The sequence below is a fragment of the Miniopterus schreibersii genome, assembly GCF_964146895.1.
Source record: "Miniopterus schreibersii genome assembly, chromosome: 10".
NCBI classification, from domain to species: Eukaryota; Metazoa; Chordata; class Mammalia; order Chiroptera; family Miniopteridae; genus Miniopterus; species Miniopterus schreibersii.
In genome coordinates, this window is record NC_138110.1 from 34,065,331 (window position 1) to 34,084,525 (window position 19,195).

Sequence of the window (19,195 nt, forward strand, 5' to 3'; positions counted from 1 at the left end):
CATTCATTTTTAAAACAATATGTTCAATAATTTTCTTTGTCAAATAAATTAAAATCAGATTTTAAAACATTATCAAGATTTTAGCATAATGATCATGCTGTTGGTAGATTTATAAAGCAAGAAAAAGCTTTTATACAAATCTATGAGCTAGATATATCACTGATAGGACATTAAAATGTTAAGCTTATAACTTACATGTGTATAAAATAGGATAGAATATGGATATTTCAATTTAAGTACTGTTGTTATTTTGTTTGTATGTTTTTAATTTTCATATTTCAGGTCTTTTAGTATGTAATAGCCATCATGAACATTTAAACAAAAGAAAATTTAGAAATAACAGTTTGCTTCAGGAAAGATAAAGATTTTGTTAAATTTATTAAGTTATTGTTAGTACAGAAAATCAACATAAAGTGGTCCTCTTGAGAAATTTATACAGTTGACCCTCTAACAATGGAGGAGTTAAGGTTTTTAAACTCACACCAATTGAAAATCTGTGTAAAACTCAACTACTAGTAGCCTACTGTTGACTGGAAGCCTTGCTAATAATGTAGTCAATTTATACATATTTTATATGTTATATGTATTATATACTGAATTCTACAATAAAGTAAGTGAGAGAAAAGAAAATCACAAAGGAAAATACATTTACAATATTTATTGGGGAAAAATTTGTGTATAAGTGGAAATGTGCAGTTCAAACCCATGTTATTCAAGGGTCAACTATATATGAAATATTTTTTTTTAGCTAGCTGAAATAAAATTCATTCAGTAAATAGTGCATCATATAATCCAATAAATATTTTAAAGTCTGAATCTTTTATAGTAAATGCTTATATTTTACTTACTATAGGTCAGATAATATTATAAATAATATTTTTGTATATTTTAATTCAATTCATAAAAGTGTCATACTTAACCTCACCTTATAGGTATGAAAAAAGAGGCAGAGAGAGATAAAATAAGATACCTGGGGGCATGCAGTTACCAGCAGAACTGGGATATGAACTCAGCACTGTGATTCAGTTTGACCCTTTAATCACTACTCTAGACTGACTCTTCTATTTTTCTGTCATCTCAAGAGTTTTCATACTAGCCAATTCTTTTTATCTAAAAGCTCTTGTTAATGTGTATTATTATCATTTGGGAAAGTACCTATGTGTAACACATGACCTCATAGAGATTCAAATTTCTTCCTTTTTAAGTATCTTTTCCCTCCCTTTCTCCCTCCTCCTCTCCTTTTCTTTCTTCATTTCTTCTTTCCCTTCTATATTAGAAAATTAAAAATAAAAACACTATCTCAGCAAAATCCAAAATCACTGCAATTTGACCCAACAAATCAGTAACACAGGTTGGAATCATGGTTTTCCCATGATCACAGTTTTTGCAAGTGGCTTACTCTGGAGCATCACAAAGCCTATCTATTGAGATTAATAAATGACAGGGATTTTGCTCCAAAACTGTCACTGAAATTGATACTCAGATGAAATTCCTAGGGTACCCCCAAATTTTTATATTCTTTTTAAGCAAATAGGAAATAATACAATACCTCACACCCAAATGACATAAAAACAAATGTTTTCAAAAAATTTTATGTCAACATTCAGTCAATCAACTTTTCTTCATCATCCATAGTTACTTCTTTTTAGTTATATTTAAGAAATAATTAACCTATTAAAATAGAATGACTGATCAATTGAAAACTGATTATAGGGAAACAATTTAAATATGAAAACATAAACACAGCAAAGTTAATTCATCTAACATATTTTTTTGTATGCTTATTACATGACACCCTGTATTTTGCTGGTTAAGAGCCTGGGCTATAGGGAAAATAGTTTTGGTTGAAATATCAAATTTACCACATTCTGTGTAAACTTGGATAATCTCTGTTCCTCCGCTTCTTTATCTGAACAATGGGGGTAAAACTAATATCTATCTTTAAAAATTGTTATATCTACATCTATATCTATCATCTATCTATATTTAAACAGAGCCTAGCCACTAGTGAGAATGTGTTAGAATTTACTATGTATAAAAGACGAGATGATACAGGGTAGTGGTTGAACACCAATAGTAGAGTCATGCTGTCTGGGTTCAAGAATCTTCCATTCATGAGCCATGCAATCTTAATAATATTACTAAAACTTCCTGTGCTTTAGTTTCTCATGTGTAAGACTCATATAATTAATATAATTATAGAGCCTAATTAATACAGTTTTTTTAAAGAACTGGGTAAAGACATGCTTATATATATATATGTATATATAAGTTAAAATGTATTGGTAGTTTATTTCACCTCATGTAATATATGTATTTTTGCATATTAATAAAATATTTGTGAAGTTTACATTTGGATTCTCACTAAATCATATATTTAAATCTTTAAAACTTTTTCTATTAGCAAATATAAACATTTAACTTTAATTCTAGAGCTTGCTTTTTATACATCCCTTTCTCTACCATGTATCAATCACTGTCAGTTTCATTTGAAATAGAATTTCAATGTCACAAAATGTTTATTTTGACCTGATTATAATATTATGAACAGTACACTATATATGTAAGTTTGTGAGTAATGGGACAAGAAGCAGGATTGGGTTTGGTGATCAAAGGGATTTTAAATCTTCATAAGGAGAATAATAATTTAAAACATAAAGTTTAAGTACAGGGTTATAGGTAATTTAGTATATATGTGTTCTTATTAATGAGAGTTTTACAGCAATCTGATTACCCTCCATTGCTCTCCCTTTGTCTCTGTCCAGCTATTGGATATGCAATATTCTTACCAGCATCTCACTTGTGCACAAACCACCTGGAAAGAGCTAATTTCTTTATGATGTAGCTAACGCTTTATTTATTCCTATTTAATTTTTAGTAAGTTTGCATCTATATTACATCAAATATGTATCTGTAAATTTATACTTTTATAAGTAAGTAGTTATAAGTAAGTTCTATGAGTGCATTTTGACCTATCAGTTACAAGTTAGTTCAAGCAATCAACAACTACCTAGTATTTGTGCAAACTCTATACCCAAAGCTATGCCAGGGACCTATAAGGGTGACCAAAATATAAGATGGTGTCTTTGTCCACAAAGAACTGTAGAAAAATAAGTGAAGACCAACTAAGAGCCAAAGAATTAGACCCTGATTTTAAGGGGCAATAGAATTCAGATAATACAGAGCTCACTGTGGTCTGAGACTCAGTGGAAGGGTCAGGACTGAATACTCTGGGAAAAGAAAGAAAGTGGAAAGAATAAGACTCCCTGTGGTTGAAAGGGATCTGGACAAAAGGAATTCACACACACTTGTAGTTCCTGAGGTTACTCTTTAGATTAGACAGTAGAAAAGGGCCTAAGCAAGCCCTGGAGAAATCACTAGGAATCAGTGAAGGGAAAGAGAGACACATTTGGAAGGAAAAAATGCCTGAGAAGTCAAGAGATGAACTGTCAGTGTAGATGTAGAAGGTGAGAATTAAGAAAACTTAGCCATTGGTTTCAGGCTGAGTCAAAGTTTCAGCCTGTAGGAATAGAATATAAGACATATTTTTAGTCAAACTACATTTTAAAAAAGAAAAACTATTAAGTACAATAAAAATTGCAAAAGGTAAGACACACATGCATTATTTATTTTTCATGAATTGTTATAATAATGATGAGTGGTTAAATGAAAACAACCAAGCACCACTTGTTTACAGTGAACTTAAAATAATAATAATATTCACCTGGCAGAGTGTGGCACAGCAGTTGAGCATAGACTAGGATCCAGGAGATGGCGGTTTGGTTCCCGGTCAGGGCATATGCCCGGGTTGCTGGCTTGATCCCCAGTCGGGGGCATGCAGGAGGCAGCCGATCAATGACTCTCTCATCATTGATGTTTCTCTCTCTCTCTCCTTCTTCCTTCCTCTCTCTGAAATCAATAAAGACATATTAAAAAAAAAAGTTGTGGTTTTATACTCAGCATAATTTTTTAAAAAGAATGAGAAATCAGGGTCATATTATTAGTTTCTCTTATTAAATTTTTGAGTATTAAATCTTAATACTGAGATGTTAAAATTTTTAATCATAATAAGACTTGTATCAGATAAAACTCTTTGAAATCTAGTTTTATATTCTTTTCTCTATACATGCCCATTTGTTATCCATTTGTTTAGGAATGTGTTTATATATATTAAATGTATTATAAATAGTACACACATATATAGTCTTCAACATGTGTATATTATATACACATAACATTAATTTTTAATTAAAATATACTTTAATTTCCTTAAAGTTAAAATATTTACCCATGCGATCATCACCACTATCAAGGCCATAAAAACTTTCAGGGTTGTGACAATTAATTTTTCTCAACCTAAATTTTGTAGAACCTTAGCTCACCAAAAGTTACTCTTTGTAGTGATTGGTAGTGATCAATTGGTCAACAGGGTTTAAAGAGTCTGAGCTCAGAACAAGCCTGAACTCATTTGTTTTTTTAAGACAGATTTTTTTTTTTAATCCTCACAGGAGGATATGTTTTTAATTGATTTTAGAAAGAGAGAGGAAGGGTGAGATAGAGAGAGGGAGAAACATCGATGTGAGAGAGAAACATTCACAGGTTGCCTCCTGTAGGCACCTTGACTGGGGATCCAGCTTGCAGTCTAGGGAAGGGCCCTGACAGGGAATCAAACCCACAATCTTCTGGGGTGCAGGGTGACCCTTCAACCAACTGAGCCATCTGTCCAGGGCCAAGTCTGAACTCTTGAATAGCAACTTCCTGTAAGTCCTGGGGTTTAGGAAGACTTTAACAATGGCACAAGAACATAAGTTCACAGAACCGTATCTTTCCCACAGAAAGGTCGCATTCTTAGGGGGCACTGAGGGAGTAACTGGCTCAGGAGGGGAAGAGGGCAGAGAAAGGAAGATAAAACGAGGGAGGGAACACGCCTCTGCCTCTGGTGACATGACAAATGAAGCAGTTTTAAGTTTCACAGTTTTCATTGGCTTTAGATAAAGTGGGTCCATGTTTGATGCGCATTTTGAAGCCTCCTCAAACTGATTAAAGAGTGCAGACAATAGTAGAGTCTGGTTTTCTTTTGGTTTTCTTTTATTGTTATAAAGCATCCCTCAAATAAACAATCTTGTTTATATTCAAAATGTCCCTAAAGTAACTTCTCCAAATCAGAGTTGTACCTCATGAAATTGTGTAAGTTAGAAAGAATCACTTGGGTTAACATTATGGAAAAATACATAAAGGTAACATGTGTTTTGCACAGGGGAAGTGCAGTTTTGGACTAAGAAAACACCAGGAGAACTACAGGCTACAAGGACAGCGTGCTTGTGCAGGCTCCTAGCTCTGAAACATGGGAAGAGATCAGCTTGCCCATTTTGAGGCCAGGCCCCAAGCAGCAGCATTCACAGTGGTTCTTAGGGATTGATAGCTATCCTTACGAAATATTTATAAACTATTTTATTGTTATGTATTAAATATACATCCACACATAAACTCCACAATCAAGGTAACAAACATATTCACTACCCTTCACATTTTTCTCGTGCTCCTTTATAATTCCTGTCTTCTCCACTTCCACAACCTCCTTCATTCTCAGTCGACCACTAATCTACTTGTATCACTATAGATCAGCTGCACTTTCTAGACTTTCACATAACTGGAATAATGCAGTTTGTATTTTCTTTGTCTGACTTCTTTTATCAGCATAATTACTTTGAGAGTCATTTCTGTTAAAGTATGTATCAGTAGTTCCTTTTTATTTAATAACTCTTAGGGGGATTTGCCAAGGGACAGACATACGAGGCTCCTTGAGAGTTAAAAAGAGATTTACTGAAAACCACCTAGGTGCAGGCGGGGTGAGGCTTAATGAGCAGTCACTATCCCGGACGAGGTAGAGGCTGCTTTTTATAGGGTTTAGTGGGACAGGAGGGGGAGTGGGGAGTGGGGAGTTGGGTAAAGAATCAATCTTGTTTGTTCTTTCTGTGTTCTTTCTGTCATTCCTGGAGTCAGGTACAGGTGTTCTCACTGGTCGTTTGTGGTTTGGCAGGGGCTTGTGGTCACTTTGTGGTTTGTAGGTTGCCACGTTCCTGCTTTCTGTGACTGCTGGTACCAAGCTGTGAGTTTTGGACTCGGGTTGACAGGGACCTTATAATAACATTGTGTTATGTGTATATACTACAGTTTGTCCATTTGCCTTTTGATAGATGTTATAGACTGAATGTTGTGTTCCTATCAAATTCACATGTTGAAGTCCTAATCTCCATTGTGACTATATTTGGAGATGGGCCTCTAAGGGAGTAATTAAGATAAAATGAGGTCAAAGTGTGGGGCCCTGATCCAGTAAGATTAGGGGCTTTAGAAAAAGTGACATCAGAGAGCTCTCTCCCTCTCTGCATGAGCGTGGAGAAAGGGCCTTGTGAAGACACAAGAGGCAGCTATGTACAAACCAGGAAGAGAACTTTTACGTGGAACCAAATTGGCTGGCACATTGAACTTGGACTTCTCAACCCACAGAACTGTGAGAAATAAATTTCTGTTGTTTAAGCCATCCAGTCTCTGATATTTTGTTACAGAAGCACAAGAAGACTAATACAATGAAGGTTTGGGTTGTTTACAGGTTTTGCTATTAAAAATTAAGCCATTATGAACATTTATGTACAAGCAGAATTACCATATTTAGTCATTAAAAATACAAGGCACCCAGTTAAATTTGAATTACTTGTAATTGCCTATGTATATACACACCTACTTAAAAGGATAATATTGCTCTAATACTAAAAATTGTTCCTTGTTTATTTGAAATATATTACAATTATCTAAACTACATATTTCTTTCTTTATTTCTCAAAAGATTTTACTTTCTCTAAGATTTTTTTTCAGTATTTGCATTTAAAATTCCTTGCAGTTATAGTCTACCTTTTATGCTGGAAGAGTATTTAGCAACACTCATTAAAAAAAAAAATCACATTCTTTAAAGTATGAAATCCATTTCAAAAATAGTACAGTCATAGAAAATGCCATGATAATTATCCACCTAAACCTAGAATTCCTTTCCTTCTTATTAGTAATGTCTTCTCTTTTAATGACAGCATTGATACTTAAAAGGATCTTTTTTTTTTTTTTGGTCAATTTTTAAATACATTTACCAATTTCTTTTAAGCAATGGAGGACTTCAGTAACACAGTTTGTTTTTCTTTCAATTGGCATAATCTTATTGCTAAAGAGATGTTGAAAATTTATGTACAAGATATTAATGGGTTTTACTCAACAAATTATTTTAAAAGTAAACAAGAATTTGGATGGCCTTGAGAATTAAAGCATGATTTCAATACTTCAAATTAACTGAGAAGTCTCCCAACTGCATTTGTTAAAGAGCCAATTAAGCTTTTAATGAAAGATAATTCAAGAATACAAAATACAAACAAAAATCACAAATATAATTGCTTAGTTCAAACAGTATAAATGAAGTAAGAGTAATAGTTTATGACAATTGATTTAATGTCACTAGCAAGGACCTCAGATGCTGTTAGAGAAGCATTGCACAGAGTATAGATAAAACACCCAGCACCTTCAAAAGAATCATTCAGGTCCTGTTTCAACGTAGAATAAACATTGTACCTTTGTGCAAACTCCCACAAAAATGTCTCTTTATAGTATCTCAAGCATAAACAGCATGATTTTTCTCATTAACTCTAAACTTAATAAGAGAGTCTCTGCAAAAATTTTCTATTGCTTCTGAAATCTTATCTGGAAGAGATTTTACTTGCAATAGACTTACCAGCAAGCCTTTTCCATAACAAAAATATTGCAAAATCAGAATTTTTTTCATTGTAATTACTTGCAACCATGGCAATGATGCAAAAGCAATGAATAATAGCTATTTATGATTGCAGTTTTTGTTCAGGCACTTGAAAATTTGCTTGCTTTTTTGGAGTTATAAAATGTTGCTGGTAGAAGTATGTTCAAACAATCATTTGAGCTAAAAGACTAATGATGTTCTACAGTGTGGAAGGCCGTTACCTCTTTTGTTGTCATTATTTTATCTTCTTCATCTGAATTTCTCTTAACCAAAATTGTTATTCAAATCACTTTGTTTTGTACTAGTTGAGGAAATCACATATCTCTTATGCTTAGCTCTTAGTATATGCTGGTTTATTTTTGCATTTCCACGATTTCTGAAATTGAGTGAAAAATTGCAAATTCACAAAGAGCTTTAAAAGAAGTTTTTCTCCCTTTATAAATGTCCATTGTTCAGACTAATCATGAAATTTATACTTGTTTTTAGCACTTTGACATTCAAAAATATACACATAGAAACATAGATAATAGCAAGAATTTTTTAAAAATTAGTTTGATGATCTCACGAATACACAAATCTGTTACTCATAATTCCTAACTTATAACTGATCATAAACTGAGCTGAATTATTGAAAAGTTTATAATCTTATAAACTAAGTTGAATTAGTATTGCCATTTGAGTGATTTAAAAATTAAACACTATGGTAAAAAAATGCCTTTACCTGCTGAATTTATGTAATTTATCAAAAACATCTGAATGCAAGATATTTCAAATATCCTGACAATGTACATATAGGGTGCTAACTAAAATCACTCAATAAAAGACGTGCTTATATATACGGAATGCTGGAAACCTTATATACAATTTTTAGTAGGCATTGCTTTCACTTTTATTGAGTATATTCCTTAGAATGGAAAAGTTTGATTATATGGTCAGTATTTATTTAAGATTTGCTAGCTTTCAAATTGGTTTCCAAATTGGTTTCTATCAGTTTTCATTCCTACCGATATTATATGCAAGCTCCTGGTCTTCCATATCTTCCCCTAAGCTTGATATAGTGTTTCATTTTTTAGCCATACTAAAAAAGTGCATATTGGTCTTTTATTGTCATTTCTATTTGAAATCCTCTAAAACTTAGTGATGATATTGACATTTTTTCATGTGTTTGCTTATTTATCTGTTTATCTATGTACTTAAATGTCTGTTAAAATAACTTGTCTATTTTTTACTGGGGTACTAGATCTGCACTCAGCTGAGTATTTGTGGGGAAGCCTTTGAAGATCCCTGGGGTTGTCTCTCTATGCAGCAGTCTCGTTTCTTACACTCTACTCTGCTAACTTCAGCTGCTTTGTTTCCAGATTCTCAGGTCCGTCTCCTCAGGTGATCCCCTGCATTTTCACAAGATATCGCTTTGTGCCTTTCCTGGAAATTCTCTCAAGGCACAATCTTAGGCCTCACCTCATGGTGTCTCATTTCTCAGGAAGCAATGGTCTTCATCACCTGATGAAGTGTTTTGAAACCATTGCTTTATTTATTTTGAGCGAGGGCAAATTTGGTATTTGTTACGACATCTTGGGTAGAAGCAGATATTTTCCTTTAAAGGTTTTGAAATGGTAATTCAAGACAAAATTTGTCAAAAAGACAAGGGTTTGAGGATTAACTTTTTTACACCTTTCATTCCAAAAGCCACATCAAGGACAGACTTACTGTCCCTCTGCCTGCACTCTCTCTACGGACGTTTCCTTTCATAGACAAACAATATTCAAAACCCTGGACAAGCACACAGATGGTAGAAGCAGGTGTCAGGTTACTCAAAGTCAATTTCACCAAAGACTAATAAGAATATGTTCAGAGGACCAAATATGTCCCTGGAAAATTTCTTCCTGAGAAAACAAATAAAACAAAATAAACTCAACATTGAAAAACCTCAATGAAATAATAATTGGAGCTCAATTCACTGTGACCTTTACCACATAGCCTTGGAGACTGTAACCCCAAGCAGGTGAACACACAATGGGTCTCAAATATGCACACAAGAAATCTCAAATATCTTCATGCAGGTTTTTGTGTGGACATAAATTTTCAGCTCATTTGAGTAAATACCAAGGAGTATGATCGCTGGATTGTATGGTAAGGCTATTTTTAGTTTTGTAAGAAACCACTAAACTGTTTTTCAATATACTCTGTATTTTATCTTTTTAAAACTCTCAGTTTGTAAAACAACAGTGAGACACCACGTCATACCTATTTGAATGGCTAAAATAGAATAAAAATGTTGTTAAGGATGTGGAGAAATAGGAACACTATTTCTGGTGGGAGTACAGAATGGTACAGCCACTGTGGAGGACAGTTTGGTTTCTGGAAAAGTAGAGTGGGGGTTGAGAGCATATATGGAAAGTTTCTTTAGGTTTTTCTCAATGTTTTTATAAACCTAAATCTACCCCAAAATACTTAAATCTATTAAGAAGAAAAGAAATCTGAGGACTCACAGGGCCTGCAAATCTTATTCTGCTGTGTTATCAGGGAAATTTCTCTCTATGGGACATGATCTGGTATAAACCAACTTTCCTACCACCAGGTGCTACCATATCAAGTACTTAAACCAACTTCAAACAGCGAGGGGCTATATTTTTGAAATCCAGACATGAATCATGTGTTTCCATGCGGCAAATCACAAAACTACCTCCATTATATTAGGCACAATTTAATTGAAAATATTTAGTGATAACTTAAGATTCAATATGTTAATACTGAAAAATATATAAAAGACACTATATTTGCTCACACAATAACTCCACATGATTATTACATCACACAATGAGTGTTGTACAACTGAGTGTGCATTTACCTGATACAAAACCTAAGTGGAGATTATGACTGATGCAGCTGTGGGCTTGTTGACATGGATGATTCTAAGGCAATACACAATACGACAGGGAGAAGCCAGCTACCAACAGTACACCTTCTGAGTCATCAGCACCAACCTTTATAGAAAAGGAAAATGAGATGATGGAAAAGAGAAGGAAGACTGCTTGCTGTAGCTGGAACATGAAGGACCACCTGAAGAGGACAGTTTGGGGCTGTGGTTCAATCTTTACAAAACCTTCCCTACAAGGTGATGTTTAAATACTTATATCCAAGAGGGGGAAAGTAGACTTTTTCTCTTGAAGGAGATGGCATTTTCTGGAAGAGCATATGAAGAAAATACTGCTGAAGACAGTTTGGAAAATACAATATGCCTCTAAACACTGTATATATATTTACTTCACACAGGGATAAATATAACTACTAGGGGATCTTCAAAGTTTTAGATATGGTTTAGATCTAAATTGTTCATATAACTAATATTTTTACTTGATTAGTTATTGTAAGAACAGCTGCATAATTATTTAAGATCTCTTAGTCATTTTAACTCTAATTTAACAAAATAAATCTATTTATTTACTTTTATTTTTTAGAATTTATCATTAGATTTCAAAATATCATAAAATATCTGTCATTCTTCAGACTGTTAAACATAACAAGCTTGTGAGGTTTTTGCCTCTGTAAATTAGTTAAATTTACTATGAGAGATTTCCAGAGACATCTGTATTTTTATTGTTATTGTTATAAAATTCCATACAACATATTTCAGTTACTTTTGAATGTATTGCAATTCCACAATAAATCAGCATAATGCCTCTTAGTGTAGTAATGAGGGAGAACATAGTTGCTTTGTATTTATTTTTATGTTATTTTATAGCCACAATGATACACTTCTATGAAATGAAAGTTATTTGTTTGCTTGAGTGATTGGTTGGTAGGTATGTTTTCTTCTGTTATTTTAAAAAAATAATTAGGTATGCTTTTAGTTATTCCTAGGAATCCTGGAGAAGAATAATATCTAGCTGGGCAATATTCATTAAATAATTACATGGAAAGTTTCCATCAAGTTTGTGAACTGGGTGTGGTTTTTTCAGATAGAAGATTTCTGTTTAATAAAAACCATCCCAATTTTTAAATTTACAACTGATTTTTATTTCTACTATCTTGAAATCAATCATGAGATCATACGGATAATCAATGAATCAGTCCATAATTTTATGATATTCCAAAATGGGATTTTTATGGTAGTCTCATATAAATCTTATATCTTACCAAAATGGGTTTGTGAGTTGTGCCAATAATTTAGATAGTTTTGGTTACAAAATAATATTTTGTTACCCATTTTTCTAAATTTTTACAATAGTATGGATTAGGGTTACTTTTTCATTATATATATATTAATGGGATAGAACTAGATGGCAAATATAGGAAATCTGAAAGGACAGGGCTTATAACATGGTATTCAAAATTTTTCCGGATATGGTCTAGCTAAGCCACTGAATGAAACAGGTTTTTACACACTGCATCAGATTCATAAGTTTTTTTCTTACTTTGATACTATATATAATATTTTATATTAGTATTATAATCAGATAGTGAAGTAATCAATATTTAAACTGCACTCTTTCTTAATATACTGTATTTTCAAAATTTTTATAAATGGCCTATGATTATAAGACACAAACTAAAAAATAATCCAAAAAAATTAGTTTCCTAATTCACTAAATTTTAATACCTATTTTTCAAGCTATTAAGCCAAGTACTCCCATGGATATTTTAAAAATTAATTCTTCTTCACTTCCATTTAAAAATATAGTATTTATATTTCTCTCTGACTTGTATGTATATACATATATATCAGCATATGTTTATAATTTGACATATTTAAAGTCACTATTATGTGGATGTTCTATTTTCCAACCATACTCTGCTATTCTTAGTGTCTATTTCTCTTAAAAAATGCTTGAGGTTTGTTTTGTTTTTAATGTATGTTCATGATATTTGCCACATCTTTATAAAGTATAGGTTAAACAGTCATGATTCTAGATATTTCTGCCCAGTATCTTTCCCAAAGAGACACTTCTCATAGTTGTCCTCTGGATCAGATACTCTGACTCTGAAGACCATTTTTACAAAAATTACTTCTTGGGAATTAGAACAGGCTCCGCATTTTAGCTTTTCAAGTTACTGGCTCTGTGGCTTTTCTTACGTAATATAACCTCCCTAAGCTTTTGTTTCTTCATCTACAAAACTGGTATACTAAAATCTACTGCAGAGGTATGTTACAGAAAATAAAAAACAAGAGCACAGTATCTACTAGATCTTAAACGTAAGTAGACAAATTGTTTTATATCAGTTGCTTAAATTCTTTCTTGTTAAAGACGAAGAAACTTTCATTTTCAAAATCAGATTGGTTCTCCCTAAAACAAAGGAGATTTTAAACATCCATTTAACATTTTATTCAAGCAAAGCATAGGATTTAAGGCAATTGAATATATTTTTAATTTAAGGGGACATTTTCACCTAGTAATGTTAGTTAATGTTGAAAGAGGGCTGAAAAAATGCATTCTCAAATCATGTATGTCTTGGATGAGCAGTATTTCTTAACTAGATAATTGAAGTAATCTGTGGATTACCTTGTGTAAACAGACAGTATGTTTGTTTGGGTGAATGTGATCAGTTTGACTCCAATTACTGTTCAGATTTAAAATCTAGCTCATAAACTACAATATTAAATTTAAAATTTAGCCTTTTTGTAATTTCTCTTCTTTTTCAAAACTATAGTTGCTTTAAAAAAATACTTAGTGCCTGACAAATAGTAAGGACTCAATATATTATTACATTACCACTTATTCCCCTAGATATATGACTTGTAGCTGTTGGCGATAGCTCCTTACATGGGGATCACACTAGGTTATTTTTGCTCTGTGACCAGGAGTTTGTCACAGGATCTGTGACCTAAAATACTTGCTCTAATCAGGGTAGTTGCAGAAGTACTTCTTTTTTTTAATGGTTCTCTATTCCAAGGCTAATCACTCAGTTGGTCTCTGAAGACACATTTTTAAATGCTTAGTGTCTACATCTTTCAATGCTGTTCCAATCAATTTGAAAGCTGTTGTGCCTTGGACCTTTGGAGAATTAAATTAAAGGTTCTGTAGTCTTTAAAAACCAAAATGTGAATTTGTCTCAAGCCTGCTCTATTTACTTGTGTTCTTGGAAATTCAATATATTCCCAGATGGATATTATATAGCCAGCATTTTGTGGTGCTCTAACATGCAATACATATAACAAATTGCCAGCTAGGCTATTATATGTTTAAGAGATTTGATCGCTGTGTACTTCAAACATTCCTTACAGTGTGCCATCTGGCAGACAGGAACCTTAATGAATTTTTAAACTTAATGGGATATGCCCTGCATTAGGAAATGCCTGAAAATTAGTTGCTAACTACTGGTAAATGACATATTTATCAATAAAAATCTCACAAAATTGCAATCCATTGCTTTTTGCCATTATAGTAGCAACACATTTCTAAGCGGTAGTAAAAATTGCTCAAACAATGATCTGGATAGAAATAATAATTTATAAATACAGTAGATCTCCTTGCTATTTAAAGAAATTGCATCCATAGTATCATGACATTTCTTTTTCTTTGAAAGTAGTTTTACAGAAATATTTTTGATATTAAGTAGAGCAATTCACTTAAAGTTTGAACAAATTTTTGGACATGTTGGAAAAGTCTGATAATGGTTTCAAGTGCTCTTATTTTATTGAAAAGTTTCTTTCTCTGTCATTCAAAGAAAATACCTTTTTATTAAACTTCCATTTCTATTGCAACTGTATTTTACATATATTCTATCTGGCAATAATCTAAAATGACTAGCTACTAGAACATCTGTTTCAAAAGAGCGTAATATACTGTGCTCTTCTCCCCCAATAATCTTACTCTCTGTAGTTTAGTTTTTCCCCCTGTATGAATGCACTAAAGAATAAAGTCCCTGTAGTTCTCTCAAAAAGCAAAATGCAAAGAATCAGTCAGAATGCAAGCAGTAAACAGAAATCCATTCAACAGTCTAAAAAACAGCAAATAAATTGTTGAAGCAATCTGTTGAGTAAGTTAGGGAAAACTCTTTTTAAAAAGAGTATACATGTGAAAGTTAGAAAAAATATCCATCATAGTTTTAGAATCATAAATGAACATTTATAAAATATAAAAACCATGATAAAACCAACTTCAAACCATTAGTTCAGAATTTTAAAAATGATTATAGATATTAGCATAAAATTCACCTTCACGCTGTCTCTGAAAATATCCCATGTAGAAAGTTATTTAGAATGCCTATGATTATACCAATATAATATACAAGATTTTGTTAGCTGAGCATGCTTATGAGATTCTTTGTTTTATCCTTCATCTGTGTTATGTAATTATATACATTGTAAGCACAGGTATTCGTTACTTAAAATATTGCTTTGCTATTTGTTAATTTTAAAACTTAGAAGACTTCAAATAAGTCATATTCTGTTTAAATAATTCCACTAGATAGTTGATGAGAATCAAGACAGATTTATGTAAAAAATAATTTACAAGTCATTTTCCCATCAGTGAACACTTCCCCATCCAAACAGCATGGTTCCTGATGTTAGAGATAGTGGAAGGTGGAAGTCAAAGAGGCTCATTCCCACAGTGGGTGTTATGGAGAGAAACTGCCATTACAGATGCAAGCACTTGCCAGGTTGGTTGTTAGCACCACCTGTAAATACAACACATCTGCCACACAGGACAAACAGTTTTGCATGAGTGGGCAAAACTGTCTCATCAGAGAGACTGAAGGAAAAGATCAGGATGCACAGGAAATAAAAGACCTTTGGAGATGTGAGGGGTCAGAGCAGATGGGAGTGTGAAACAAAGCAGACAATCAGACAAACGCACTTTATTCCCTGCCTCTCATAAAGCCACGTTTTATTTGAAGTAACGGTGCTCTAGCAATCTCTAGTCAACAATTTGCTGCCTCCTCTCAACACCTGATACGCTCTGCAGTCGTATGTTATCTGCTTTTTGTATCCTCTGCTGTTCCAAGTAAGATTGTCAGTAACAGGAATTGTGCAGGGTATCTCCTTTTCCTGTTCCCAGTGTCCTTATTATTTAGTCAGTACAAAATAGTCACATACTTGATTTTTTACTAATTGTAACGTACAATGTTAGACTGATTTCCTCAATGAGATCCTAAACCCCAAGAGGGAAGGGATCCTGTTAATTTTGTTTAGTTCACACTTAGCTCAAAGTACATTTTCAGTAAATATTGGGATATTGAAAACACTTCCATTGACAATCCATGTTTTTCTAGTTTTTTCTTTTTCTGTAGTTTCTATTTATAGGGCTGGCTTTTTTTGATGGGAAAATATGGTTTACATTACCTCAAACTGAAAGGTGACATCAATCTATAAAAATATACAGAAAAAATTTAGATTACAATTTTTTTAATTGAATGATGAATTAATTCTGTTTTAAATATAACCACCATTTTTATGAAAGATGAAGTTTGAAATATAGAGTTAGGGAATATGAATTGTTTTGTTTTTATTTTAATTAGTAAGGATCTCTATTATTAATTGTGTTGACTTTGGGCAAATTACTTAACACCCTCTGTCCTGTAAAATTATGAAAATACTTATTTGTACCTCAAAGGGTTATTAAGAGAATTAAACTGGTATGATAAAGAATGTAGCTGGCCTCTGATCTTAGTTCCTTGGAATTTCAGGAGTGCCAGGAGTGCCTTTGTTACTCCTATTCATACCTTTTGGACCACAGCTTACTTTATACTAACCAGGTAACTCATGAAGGGCCTGTAGATAATTGGGGCTTTGAACCAGGATATACTAACATGACTCGGTGACCTCTGGGGATTGAAACTACAGATTGAGCTCAATTATAAGGCTAGTGATTCAATCAATCATACTTACGTAATGAGACCCCAATTAAAACTCTGGACACCTATATAATAAAAATTAAAGTACACACCTTTCCAAACTGCCTTTTGCCTTATTGAATTCCCTCTTCTCAGCACCTCAAATTACAGATTAATTTGAGTTATTGTGGGTGATATTGTCTTTTCGTGGGGACACTGGACCCATAAAGCATAAAAGTGAATTCAGTCAGTAATGCTAAAACTGTGTGGTAACCATGTAGTAAATGTGGGGAGCTCAATTCTTTTATAATTCTACAGATGCATATTTAAAAATTCCCCATTGGCCAAAGCTGATACAACCATCGTGCATATATATGTATATTTTTTTCAAAGGATCTTCTAACTGATTAAGTCAGATGAACAACTTTATTAAAACACTTCAGGAGCTATTTACCTTGAAGAATCCGAGGGTGGTACCTAAAGCCATTTATTCTCAGAGCCCTCGTTTCAGATTAGGATTTGATAAAAATTACTTGGCTTTACCATCTTGACTATTGCCACATTTATCAAAGCAGAAGACTGGTCCAGGTAGGGGTTACCATAATACTTATAGTTCACTTTCCTTTTTTGTATTTAAAGGTGGATACTGAAGGCATGTTAAGGGCTTATAGGAGTAAATCCACAGGGGCGTTTGTGATTTTGTAGGAGTCAATTTGCAGAATTTGTATTAATGGAGCTTGAACAGTCTCCTAAAAGATAAATGATAGTGGTAATTCTGAAACTTTATGGCCCAGCATACCTGGTCTATAACATCCAGCACCTCCTCTCCCACCCCAGGATTCTCAGGTGTCCCACAGAGAACTCAAGGGGTGAGGCACTGAAGGCCTTGGAGTTTGTCTCCAGGTCAGGACACGTTCTCCTGTGGTGATGAGAACTGGGTTGATGTGCAAAGCAAGTCTCTGCCTCTAGTGCTGTGGTCTCTGGTCACAAGGGAAAACTAAACTAAACTAAACTAAACTAAACATCAAAACCTTTATCTTTGAGATACCAAGCTCAGGCAGACACATAGTTTCAATGATGCCGATGGATTCCAACCACCACTTTAAGGTTGGTGCAAAGGGAGGACTTCCTGGAAGAGGAAATATCTTGATCAGATTTCCCAGGTCCTGTCACTGTGGACAGCTGGCAAGGCTGGATGGCCTTTGCCTCAAAACCGTCAGTCACTATGTAGCTGTAAAAAAGAAGGATCTTTTATCTTTTGGCACAGTATGGAGGGAACTAGAAAGTATTATGCTAAGTGAAATGAACCAGTCAGAGAAAGACAGATACCACATGATCTCACTTATATGTGGAATATAATAAACAAAATAAACTGATGAACAAAATGGATCCAGAGACACAGAAGCATGGAACAGACTGAGGGATCTCAGCGGAAAGGTGGGGGGGGGGGAGAGATTAATCAAAGAACTTATATGTTTATAAGCATAACCCATGGACACAGACATTGGTGTGGGGAAGGCCTGGGGGTGGGATGGATGCGGGGTGGAGGGGATCAATTCAGTGGGGATAAAATGGGGACCTCTGTAATATTTTCAACAATAAAGAAACTTAAAAAAAACACCTTCAGTCACCTGTGAAAAGGATTATCCTTATGGTTTTAGGGCTCCCAAACAGGAAAAATAATTACAAATTTCCAAAAAAAAAATTAAAAATTTTAATTTCATAAAAACAATTAGAAATTTTAATGTATATTTAGTGTTCTGGTTACAATATACAAGACAGTTACTTGTTTGTTTTTTGTTTGTTTTTTTTTTCTTGGACTTCTGTCCATCTCAGTAAGACACATTTTATATAAAAAATAGATTTTCCCTGAAAAATCTTCTGTTTTAAGGAAGGGTTATAATTATAGAACATACAATGGCTCCATAGATATCCATGGCATAAGCTTAAACTCCCACCATGTTTTCTGTGGGATTAACTAATGCGCATTCTATTTTATAATTCTGAATTTCAATACTAAAACCAGCCTGCATCAACCATGAGTACTTATGTATATCCAGACAATGGAATATTATTCAGTGCTACAAAGAAATGAGCTATCCTTCTGGCCCGGTTGCTCAGTTGGTTAGAGTGTTGTCCCACTAGGCCAAGGTTGCACTTTCAGTCCACAGTCAGGGCACATGCAGAAACCAACCAGTGAATGCATGAACAGGTGTGACAACAAATCAATCTCCCTCTCTCTCTCTGTCTCAAATCAATAAAAATAAAAGAAATGAGCTCTCAAGCCATGAAAAGATGTGGAGGAAAATTTAAAGCATATTACTAAGTGAAAGAAGCAAGAAGCCAATCGGAAAAGGCTACATACTGTATGATTCCGTCTATATGACACTTTGGACTACATGACATTCTGAAAGAGAAAAAATTATAGAGACAGTAAAATAATCATTGGTTCCAGGGATTGGGGAGGAGGGAGAAATGAATAGGGAAATCACAGGAGAATTTTAGGGCGGTGAAACTATTACGTATGGTACAGTAATGGAAGGTACAGGCAATTACGCATTTGTCAAAACCCACAGAATGTACAACACCAAGAATGAGTCCTAACATAATCTATAGGTTTTGGGTGAT